Source organism: Mandrillus leucophaeus, unplaced genomic scaffold (assembly GCF_000951045.1).
Source record: "Mandrillus leucophaeus isolate KB7577 unplaced genomic scaffold, Mleu.le_1.0 Scaffold1419, whole genome shotgun sequence".
Lineage (NCBI taxonomy): Eukaryota > Metazoa > Chordata > Mammalia > Primates > Cercopithecidae > Mandrillus > Mandrillus leucophaeus.
The window spans coordinates 81,855-92,092 of record NW_012101387.1 but is presented as its reverse complement, the minus strand read 5'-3'; the positions used below and the strand labels follow the sequence as shown (position 1 = coordinate 92,092).

Genomic DNA, 10,238 nt, shown 5'->3' with positions numbered 1-10,238 from the left:
CCCTATGCCCAAGATTCAAAGAGAGAAAGCTACGTGGGCTTTTGAATAACTTCCACTTATTTTAATGCAGGGAAAGCTCTAGTTCCAAATATGTGGAGCAGTATTTTCCTAAGGCTGCAGTGTGTCAGAAAAAGGCCATATTGAGTCATTGTTTTCTGAAGCCAAGAGAGGAGATTGAGAGACGGATGCTGATGGTCAGGCTAAAATAATATTTCATTCCTGTCATCCTTAGGCAGTTTAAGACCAAGTGATTTTGGATAGATCTACAGTTTCCCTCTCGGTTTGGAAGAACAAAGCTTTTGTTATTTATGTTCTTACACAACAGCGCTTTGTCCTGTACTCAGGAGCATGCAAAGCAAACAGAAGATTTCCTGAAAGGCCATCCCATTTATGGTGAGGAGTGAGTCCAAGAGGTAAGTAGACATACTTAGCTACAACCATCTGCCCATCTGCAGGGCCCACATTGGCAGCAAAAGGAAATAGCCAAGACTCACAGGAGCACAACAGCCAGTCAGGTTTGAGATTCACTTCTCCGATATTGTGCCAAAGTTGGTGGACTCAGCCATTCTGAAACTCGCTGTTCACTTGGGGCCTGCTTTGCTCTACAAAACAAATAGCCCTGTTTTGCTTTCCATATCTGAGGCAGAAAAATGAAAACGGCAGTATTTTGAGTGTTTTTTTCATTGGGAATTTCTGGTCCATAGAGAATTATTTCAGATACCCCTGTGTAATCTTTTCAGAGCTGCTGAAAACTGTGGAATAGGGGATAATTAGGGCTCAAGAGATTTCATTAATGGTTAAAGGATTACTAGAAGGACACATACTGTATCCCTCTTCTTATTTCTTTTCCTGCACTAAAACAACTCCTGGCTTGCTACCATACTTCCGCACCCATGTGCAATTTTCACTTAGCAAAAGGTCAAGTCTAAGTAGAATCTCTGAAATTGGGATTGATTCTGATTGGTAACAATGCTAGCTAGTAAGCATTGAAAACTTGTACCAGGTTTTCTGTTAAGTAGTCTGCATGCACTGTCTCAATGTTTCTCAAGGAGTGGTCCATAGATCACTGGCTTTACAAACACTGATGGGTGGTGGTGGGTGTGGGCAATGAAAAGGCAGATTCCTAGACTCTACTCTAGATCCATGGCATCAGCATGCTGTAGTGGGAGCAAGGGATCTACCATTTTAGCAGGTGCCTTGGGTCATCCTTATGCACATGACATTGGAGAGCCACTGTGTTATTTCCTAGTGCAAGTGTGACTCAGTGTAATCTGCTTTCTTTCCACTCCTCTGATTTCTGTGTGTAAATTCTCATGACAAAAGTTAGACAAAGTACCATGGACTGTAAGATATAGAGCAACTCATGTCTCTTTTAGTTGCTGGTGAGTACAAATGTATCTCCATGGCCAAATTGTTTTTGAGGCACTATGTGTGACATTTATCTCTATTGTGAGAGGGTTAAAGAAGTGAGAACTCTTTCCTTGCTTAGTGGTGGCCTGTGCTCTGGAGGTAGAGAGGAAGACACAGGGGCCATGGAGGTGGGACTTACAGGTGTTGCACAGGTTGTGTAATCGTGATGGGTACCCTGCATGGAGAAGGGAGAGCTTGGCCTTTTCCTTGGCCCAGGGCTCTGCAAATAGGGCTGGCCCACTTCTGAGAGGCGAAGGTAGCTGATATGCAGGTGTGATTCCCTAGGGCCCAGAAAGACCTGCCTGCCTTCTGTCTTTGCTGTCATGCTTCATGAGGCCTGAAATGTTCACTGGTGGTTATTTCTCTGGTTCTCAGCTTTAGTTCTAGAAAGCCCCTATTGAAATGATATGCCACTTGGAAGATAGCAGGAACATTTACTTACATTTTCACGGACTGGTTTAATCTGCTGCTCTGGGGATGACACGCAAAAAGATTTAGTTGATGGGAGGGAGGATAGGCCCCTTTGTGGGCCACAAAGAAGAAGCTGGGGAGCCCAGGGAGACTATTCTGGGGGCAGAAGTGAGGAGGAAATGCTCTAAAGACAAACTGTGTCACAGTTCCGAAGGCTGTCCTCCAGAATACATTGTTTTCCTGAAATTCTCCAGCCTCTTCCATCATTTTCTTCTCAGTGAATGTCCAGTGCTGAATAACTGCCCCCTCAGTCACAGGACTGGACTGCAGCAGTGCTGCAGGTGGTGAGGCTCAGTGGCACAAGTGGCTCCGGGAGGGAATCTTCATGTCGGATTCTGGAGCTGCACCAGCAGAGGGGGAAGAGGAGGTAATTACCCACCTCTGAATATGAGATACCCCCTGCCCCCAATGCATTCTTCTGCCAGGAGCAGGATCATTAGAATAAGTGAGACTTAGCTTATCTCATTCAACTCCTTGCCAGACCCCAGGCAAAGCTTTCAAATATATAATCATTTCCAGAGACTATGTTGGGATCCCCTGCATTTCTTTATCCATTTGTTGAGAAGGACCAGAGATGATGTCTAAGTTTAGTCAAGAGTTTGTTTGTGGGTCCAATAAGCCTCACATTTGATTTTATTGGAATTTTAATCTTGCAGAAATTACCTTATGTTTCAATTTTACAGCATGTTTTTGTTACACTGAAAACATCCCTCAATTTTTCCAATGTTTATTTGTCCTCTGGTGCTAATTTATGTGGTAAATGGTACTGGTTCATTAATTTACTCAGCAGGGAGTAACCACCTTTCATGGGGAAGGGGTGGCTAGGAAGGGGTTTCCAGTGAAGGCACTCATTTTTCTTGGTGGTCATGGTGGGTGCTGGGGAAGGGGGTTCAGTTAGAGGGGCTGCATTTGCAGAAACATGACTCTGTGTGTGAGCCTGGAATCTCAGGAATACGAAGCAGGTAGGCGCGGCAGGTGGGTATTTATGTGACAGTGGACAGTGGAGGAAGATAAGGACGAAGATCACTCATGAGTAGTGAATGAATGAATGAATGATTGTGTATAGAAGTCCATACTCCTTCTCTGGAGTGGCTATTCCTTCACCAAGCAGACTCTGTTCTTTCTTCTACTGCTTCTTAGTGAGCACGTCTAAGTCTCAGTTGATATTCTCTTGCTCTGAGAAATTTCTCATCAATGGGAGGAGAAAATATAATTAGCTTCAACATTAGCTCATATTTAAGCTGAGAATTCAGCACGAATTCCACACATGGTTCATGTAGTTTGGATAATCAGCATAGCTGTTCATGATAGGTAACCCTCTTTTTTCTCCTCCTTCAAATCATTTTTGGTTTGGTTACCACGACTGAAGCTTAATGACTTCCATTTTTTTTTCCCCTCATACAGGAATCTTTAAATGGTCTAAACTTTATACAAACTATCATATGAATCATGTCTACTACAGTTACCCCTTCTGTGTCACGTTCTGGGTTAGTGTCCTTGCATGACACAGCAAAATGCAGGGCAGAGTTAAAAGTGTCAAATGAGAACCAGGCAAAAAACTGATAATTAATAGTGACCGACACACTTCACTGTGCTGTTATCTTAGAGGCCTTAAGGAAAAATCTTACTTACAAATATCAGTTGAAATGCAATATGTGATGTTAGTAGACACATTTCACCACATCTGGTAGTTCATTAATTCACCCTCATTTTCTTTTTCTTTTCTTCTTTTTTTTTAATCTTTTTTTTTTTTTATACTTTCAGTACTAGGGTACATGTGTACAATGTGCAGGCTTGTTACATAGGCATACATGTGCCATGTTGGTTTGCTACACCCATCAACTCGTCTTTCATATTAGGTATTTCTCATAATGATATCCCTCCCTCAGCTCCCTACCCACTGACAGGCCCTCATGTGTGATGTTCCCCACCCTATGTCCAAGTGTTCTCATTGTTCAATTTCCACCTATGAGTGAGAACATGCAGTGTCTGGTTTTCTGTCCTTGTGATAGTTTGCTGAGAATGATGGTTTCCAGTTTCATCCATCTCCCTGCAAAGGACATGAACTCATCCTTTTTTATGGCTGCATAGTATTCCATGGCATTCACCTTCATTTTCAATATTGTATATGTTTATTGCAGTGAGCTTAATCCTAATACAAATGACAATTTTATTTTATTTTTATTTATGTTTTTAAATTTTTTTCTCTGAGACAAGATCTCACTCTGTCACTAAGGCTGGAGTGCAATAGCACAACCATAGCTCACTGTAGCCTCCAACTCCTGGACTTAAGTGATCCTCCCAACTTGGCCTCCCAAGTAGCTGGGATTACAGGTGTGTGCTACCATGCCCAGCTATTTATTTATTTATTTCTCTTTTTTGCAGAGATGGGGGTCTTGCTATGTTGCCCAGGGTGGTCTCAAACTCCTGGATTCAAGTGATCCTCCTGTCTTGGCCTTCTAAAGGGCTAGGATTATTAAAGGGGCAAGCCACCATTTCTAGCTGACAGTTTTCTTTTAATGAGCAGTCACCATATAATAGGCTCAGTTCTAAGCATATTTGCCCATTTCATCTTCACACCAGCCTAGGAGGTAGTTACTGTGTGTGGCACCCTTTCATATAGGAGGAAACTGAGGCATAATGCTGTTAAGTAGCTTGCTCAAGTTCCAACAATTAAGAGTCAGAGCTGGGATTTGAACCCAGGTGGCCAGACCCCAGAGTTTCTACCAACCACCATGTTATACTGCTTTACGTGTTTAAAGCAAAGACATGGTTTTAGCATCAAATATTAACAATGCACTCCCCACATTTTTCTTATTAAATGTAATTGCCAGTTTTTATATATGTCATTGTCCTAATGTTTTTGAGAAACTTAGGCAAAGAGCAAGACCACAGATAAATGGATCCTTCTGTTCAGGTCTCATTACCTAGAAGAGTTTTGACTACAATATATGAGTACTAAAGGTTGATGGTTTATGCTAATTTTAAGTGTAATGTATTTCAGAATTTTGTCACATGCATTATTAGTATGATTTCCTATTCATGGCCTTAGGAGAGACTGATTTAAACAATAACAACAACAACAACAACAACAACAACAACAAAATACAACAAAAAATTTCCCCCATGGGCCAAGAGCAAATTTTAATTTGAGGTCCATTTGTCCAGATAAAGTGTTTTGTTATCTGCACCAAGAACGTGAGCTTTATCCTTATAGTGACCACAGACTCCCATCTCTAGTATCATGATTTTTAATTTGAATTAAAGGTTTTTTTTTTTGTTTTTTTTTTCTTTGTTAAGGTGAGGCAGGCCTTCTTGCTGACATTTTAAAAAGCAACTATTTTTCTTTCGGTTTACACTATAAGGCTCCCTGTCCGCATTGAAACTGTCAGCATATCCCTACCAGGAAACTGGTTCCGAGGTCTAGGGTTTCCTGAGGTAGAGGCTGGTCCTGTGAAAATAATGGGGCTATTTATCCATGTCACCTGGAATGGAGTTAATACCCTGCCAGTCTTAGTTGATTTGACATGCTAACAGGATGGATCTGAACGTTTTCTATAGTTTACTCATGAGTGACTTTCTTTGGCTTACGTAAACGGCAAGGCCAGACAAATTAGCTTATGGACCTAGAAATCATTCTAGGCCCAGATTTTGAGACACTTTTCCGTCAACCATAGTTGCTCTAATACCTGAGATTTGCTGACAGTGCTTGGTTCAGAAAAAGGTTCACTTTCCTGAGCAATTTTTCTTTTATTGGGATCATCTTAATTCTTGTTTGCGGGGCTGAGATGAAGTAATTATGAGCCAGGACTGCACTTAGCTATTTGGGTGACCCTTGTATACCATGAGCTTCTTAGATAGGGCTGATGTTTTCTGATTAACCAGAAAACATTAATTGATCGTGATGACAGGAGATAGTCTCTTTAGCCAGAACCTGCTACTACAATTCCTGGTGAATTGAGAATGATGTCTGAAGGAAGCAGACTCTGACATGGTGCATTAGTAATTTTAGGCAAAAGAGGATAATGGTACTAGTATGTATATTTTTTAGTTTCCTCTTCCATTGCTTTGTTTTGCACAGGCTGAAGAAAATAAATGTAAACAGTGTATTATGGTGGCTCAGGGTGGATAATAATGGGACATCACTTCCTTTGTTTCAGTGTGAGGTTGCCCCTGATATGTGACAGCTCCAAGGACTAAATATTTTCAATCCCCAGAAAAATCTCGAGTCCCAGTAACATGTTTCAGGTTATCATGATTATTAGGATTATAGGAGGGGAAGGCAGTGCTGGTCTTTTAGAAAGCTCTCATCATGAATGTGTTCTGGAGTGAACATTACTAACAGATGAGCAGCTTGAAGTTGAGTCAAACAAAACTTTTAGTGTTTGTAAGGGTCAGGGAGCCAGGGGACAGTCTGTAACTCAGTTGTATGTTGACACAGAGAATGTACAAAAGCTGTGAAAGTTTCCACTCAGATGACTGTGGATGGTTGCTGGCGATTGTCTTGGACAGTAAGAGTTTTCTTCAGAATTGTAGGAGGTGAAGTCTTCCTATGGGAAATTTTTGGACAAGAATACAAATGAAATGACTTGCATGCCTCAGTTTAGAGTATTCTTGGCCTTGTCTGTCAACAAATGGAGATTTGAACATGGGAATTCTAGGGGGGTTTAATGAAATTTTATTAAGGAGATGAGAAGCAGGGAGTCTGTGTTGAAAATTCAATAAAGGGCTTGTTTTCCATCTCAGTCTGGATAATCTATGTTATCTTCGAGTAAAGGGGGTAACAATTCTAACAACCTGGCTTCCTTAGAAGTTTCCATTCTCACATAGTCACCAAAGGCAGCAGCACTGTCAAATAAACAAAGGTTTAATTAAATAAAAACTATTTAAACAGAGCAGAAATATTCTTCCCTGGCTAGTCACAGATTGGACAATTCAAAGAACAAACCCTGGGGGGAAATTGCCAATGGATTACTTTTTCTGTTTTCTGTCTATTGCCATGTTTTTCTTTCTGGTGTCAAATCTCAAGTTGAATTCAGTCAATTATCTACAGCCAACAAAAAGTGCATAAATGTCTCTTCTGTTACTGTTTATATTTCACCACTAAACAAAGCAAAATTTTCTTCTCAGCTTCTTGCCTTGGGAGCTTATAAGTCCAACAAAACAAATAAAATATTATGTACATTCTATTGTCACTATGAAAGCATAAGGACTGATTTAGTTATGTACAAGTTTATTGCCAAAGTTTTTCTTGTTGCTAATGTTACACTTGCTACAAAATGTGTTAAAGAAACAGACAATTTGCTGAGGATTTGGAAGGATTTGTTATTGTGTTAAGTACATTAAGTATCTAAGGGGTATGGTGTTGGGGTTATGTGTATGTCAGTTTCATATATTTTTTGCTTTCTTATTTTAGTTGCCTCTATAATAATTTTGACTTTAAAATGTTTTCTACAGATCCATTATTAACTGCAAATGTAGAAGCATGGTGTAACAAGTAATTGGTATAACTAACACTAAAATGTAATGGGAAATAAGGATACGATTGTAAAGAAACCAAGAAAAACCTGGGGCAGGGGAGCAGTATTGATTCTCTCTTAGAATTCTTAAGATTCTCTGTTCCAGCCGTTCTACCATGGAACATTCTTATGTGGTCTAAGTGTCAAAGGTCAAAGGAACTGGGCAGTAACTTATCTTTTCAATTTTCTCTCTGAACATAGATTATTTTCTTTAAGATATGAAAAACTTTTAATTGTGCTCCTGAAACCCATCCCTCTCCCGTCTCAGCCCCGTTGGCTCTTCTTTCTGTGGGTGGGTGAAAAGCCTGCTCATCTGAGAAGGTAGCTCTGAAACTGTTCTGGAAAATCCTCTATTTTCCTCCACAAATGATCGTTTTAGTTTCAAGTTTATTTCAGGTTCATTAATTCTCCCCCTCCTCAGACTTAATAAGAAATGATCCTGCACACGATTAGAATAGGAAAAGGTAAAATAAAATCGAAGCTTATCTAGTTGCCTCAGCGACTTTATGCTTATCACTTTCAGTCAGCATTATTCTACTAAAAATAAAAAGAAAGATGAAAATTACCTCAGGCATTTGCTGCCGTGCCTGCCCTTTGGTTTCTGGGACGACTCGGGTCCTGAAGCGCGGGCACAGTTGGGATTGCAAAGCCGGGAAGAGACCTTGCTCCAGGTGTAGCTGCGTTTTCCCCAGATCACCTGTCCTTTTCCCCTCCAACAAGGAAGCTGTGATTTTTCTCTGCCCTTTAGAGTCAAAGTGATTCCAGATAAGTAGATTAATGTGTAGAATATCTCTTCTGTGTTGTTCCAGTGCAGCCCTTTCAGCTTTCCAGAGCCAGTTAGACTTGTTATGAGGAGCTAAGTGATTGGCTGGCTCTGGAGCTCAGTTTCATAGATTATAGCCCAGCGTACGAGAAGCACGAGTCCTATAGTTGGCGTATCCAGAGGCCTGCCAGTTCCTGCCTTAATGCATATGTAGTCGTAATTGAGTTCTGACACGGCCTTGGATGTTTCTGTCCTAAATAGATGACATTGCATCTTCAAGACTGTGTGAGTAATCCTGTTTTTTTTTTTTTTTTTTTTTTTTTTTTTAAGCTCAGTAAATTAATTACATGCCCTGGGAGGGAGTGATTGTAAGTAGAAAATACTGAACTAGCAGATGATTCGTTTTTAAGGTACTGTACTATGTGTATCAAGTTCAAAACGATGAATCTTAAAGCTTCTAAGACCTGGCAGGGTTATTTCAGTTTTGTGCCACGAATCACAGTCAAGCCGCATATTGAAGGAGGCTGTTTGATGCATTTGCTAGCTCTGTTTGTTTTATGGGGTCAGTAAAGTGGCAGAGGTCCAACAGGAGCAGGTTAAAGCAGGATGCTGGGATCAAAGCAGTGGCTTAGAGAGCACTTGAGTCAGGCAAGTTTTAAGGTTTCCCACCCCTACCATCTCAGTCCAAAACTGAGAGCGAGCATCAAATATTATAATAAATGCTTTGGGGACACGGGTGCACAGCAGATAGAGCGCAGGAAAAGGAGAAATGTAGAATGATGGCAGCAATGCTTTCGTTCACTGTAATCTGCAGCCAGCTGAAGACACACACTATGAATAACTGAAACATTTTATATGAACAAACATGCTCTTCAGTGGTTCTGTTTATGTGGTAGAGGGCTGAATGAAACACCATGAGCTTGTTGTAAAAAGCCTTATAAAAGTACGTTAAACACATACAGACACAACCATAACAGAAGAAAGTATGTGGATTGGAATTTGTGATTGGAGCAGATCAAATTAACCCAGGGAAGCCGTTGTTAGGTTTGTATGGTTGCTGAGGGTAACTTCTGTTGCTGACAAGGTTTAGGATAAAGCTGGAGCAGACTGAAGTGAAAAACTAGAAAACATCAGCATTTCATTACCTTCTATAGCATATACCGCAGGATAGAATTAATACTGAGTATAGACTTGTAAAGGTGAGCAGTTTACTTTTTGCTTTTAAGTCATTATTGATTTCTCCTAGCCTATCACAAAAAATAATAGGGCTTTTGCCTATGAAATTAGAGCTTAGAAATATTTTTCTTCCTCCCAAATAATTTTATACTTTTTCTCAATACAGCACAAAGCTAGGTCATTAAAAAAAATGGGTTGCTTTTCAAGTTGCTTTTTGTCTTATTTTTCCTCTTTAAACCTGTAGATACAAATGTATATATTTGTGTTATATATAACTCTCAAGCATAAATCATTTGAACAGTTTTTAAAATCACAGGCCCCTGTGGCAAATATAAACTTTTAATAGTTATAGTTGGTAATTACTAGCCAATTCCTATAAAAATAACATTAGTAGTTTATTTTTGATTGCACCTAGTTAAACAACTGGCATGATTTAACCAGTAGGAGAGATATATAGTTGTGTTTTGCATAATTTCGTGTTTCGATCACACTGGAAATGCAAAGTTTTTTTGTTAAAAATATTTTTGCTTTCTGAAATATTACCCCCTTTCAGATCACACCAGTGAATGAAGTTTATAGAAAGAAAAGAAGCCAACATAGACTCCTTTTCTGTATCAACCAAATATATGCAAAACAGATAGATTTTTAAAAATGTAATTTTAATACATTCCTTTAGAAACACATTTACTTCGTGAAAAAACAGTATAATGGGTTCATTTATTGACCCAGAATAGCGAGTTGATTTATTGAGTTTCTGTAGCCATAGACATGAATAGTAATGGTTGGCTCATTCTTAGCTATACATTCCTAACTGTATTAGTGGGAGAAAGGAGTGCATCTATAAAAGAAATATAATCCCATCCCTCAAGGTGGTTTGGAGCCCATCTAAGAGTAAGAAG

General features: G+C 39.7%; 1 long non-coding RNA gene across 1 annotated transcript; it reads right to left on the bottom strand.

Moving 5' to 3' along the window:
• Positions 1–6,241: 6,241 nt before the first annotated feature.
• LOC105535144 lies at positions 6,242–8,687 on the bottom strand. Its single transcript, XR_001005386.1, has 2 exons — positions 7,967–8,687; positions 6,242–6,729 (listed from the first exon to the last, which is right to left on the bottom strand). It is a non-coding gene; the product is annotated as an uncharacterized LOC105535144 (long non-coding RNA).
• Between the last annotated feature and the right edge of the window lie 1,551 nt (positions 8,688–10,238).